This window comes from Macrotis lagotis, chromosome 2, assembly GCF_037893015.1.
Source record: "Macrotis lagotis isolate mMagLag1 chromosome 2, bilby.v1.9.chrom.fasta, whole genome shotgun sequence".
Taxonomy (NCBI): domain Eukaryota; kingdom Metazoa; phylum Chordata; class Mammalia; order Peramelemorphia; family Peramelidae; genus Macrotis; species Macrotis lagotis.
Genome location: NC_133659.1, coordinates 260,032,809 through 260,034,521, shown reverse-complemented (window position 1 = coordinate 260,034,521; position 1,713 = coordinate 260,032,809).

Below are 1,713 nucleotides of genomic sequence, written 5' to 3'. Positions count from 1 at the left end.
TGCGTCAGCGTAAGTTACCTGGGAGGGGAGTCACGTGGTGGGTTTTTTTCCCCTTTAACCCTTTCAGAGTACCCCAGTCTGTGGGTGAGAACCCGGAGGCTAGCTGTGCTGATAGGGCCCTGGAGCCGACTGGCGGATAGGGAGGTGCGGGTGAGCAGGCTGGAACCGGGATCCGGGAGGGCCCCGGAACCCCACCTCTTAGAGCCAGCCTCGCACAGTCCGGGAGGGCCCCGGGACCCCACCTCTTAGAGCCAGCCTCGAACAGTCCGGGAGGGCCCCGGGACCCCACCTCTTAGAGCCAGCCTCGCACAGTCCCACGGCTTGGAAATCTGAAGGGGCCTGCCTTGCCTACAGCTTCCCACACCCAGAGCACCGGGCCCCTGGAGGACGGATGCAGTGGCTAAACACTAATTTTAGGATTCTTAGGGTTCTCAGAGCACTCCCTTCTTAATACATTTATCTCACCTGTCATCTCTCCTACGAAATCTTCCTAGGACATGCTCCGTTTTCTTGAAATCCAGTAGAATTTATACTCTGAAATGTGAATATTTAGTGCTTAGGACAGCAACTATATAATAACCCAATATATATACATAATATATATGTATACATATAGATACAATAGTAACCTAAACCATTCATTATATAAAAGTGGAAAGGACATTTGTCAAAGTCACTGTCTTGTGTATCATTTTGACCCTGATGTCACTGCGAACTAGGCCTAAATCCCAGAGATCAGAGAAGGTAGAAAAGGACCTATTTAAAAAAGTTTTAGCTGCTTGTTTCATAGTAGTAAGAAACTGGATGGAACAAATGAAAAATTTCCATACCAATGGAATGCTATTATGTCATAAGAAATGATGAAAGGAATGATTTCAGAAAAACTTGAAAAGATTTCAGTGGGTGAAATCAGCAAAATCAGGAGAATACTTTATATAAAAGCAACAACTAAGTAAAACAATTTGGCAAAACTTAAATCTGATGAACTCCAACTCCAGTTCCCATGTCCTGTTGGTGAAAGTTGCTACCCACCTCCTGACAGTGAGGTGATGGAATCAAAGTGCAGGATGAGCATACAGCTTAGTTCACAGCCCATGACTATATCTATTTGCTACAGGGGTTTTATCTTTCTTTTTATTTTTTAATTGTGGGAGGAGGTAGGGAGTCAGGGTTTAGAGAGACTTTCTCCTTAGAATCAGAAGAAAACAGAAGGAAGATCAAAAGGAATATATAAACAAGCAGGACAGTTTTTTTTTTAGATTTTTCAAGGCAATGGGGTTAAGTGGTTTGCCCAAGGCCACAGGGCTAGGTAATTATTAAGTGTCTGAGGCCGGATTTGAACTCTGGTACTCCTGACTCCAAGGCCAGTGCTCTATCCACTGCACCACCTAGCCACCCAAGCAGGACAGTTTTGAAAGTTATACATTAACTTTGCTTTACTGTTTAAGTAAATATAATAAGTATCTAAATAATCAGATTTATTTAATTAATAAGATATAATTAATAAAATAATCTAAATTAAAGTTATTTGTTATGTTAAAAATTTAAACTGCCTCACTACTGTAAGGATTTAATAAAATAATGTTCATGAAAAGTACACTTATAGCCCTACCTCCACCCAGGTGGGTTGAGAGATTCCCTGAGGATCAGCCCTATGTATGGATGGATATAGGACTTCTGACTGATGGAAAGATTTCCAGTAGGGTTCAAAAG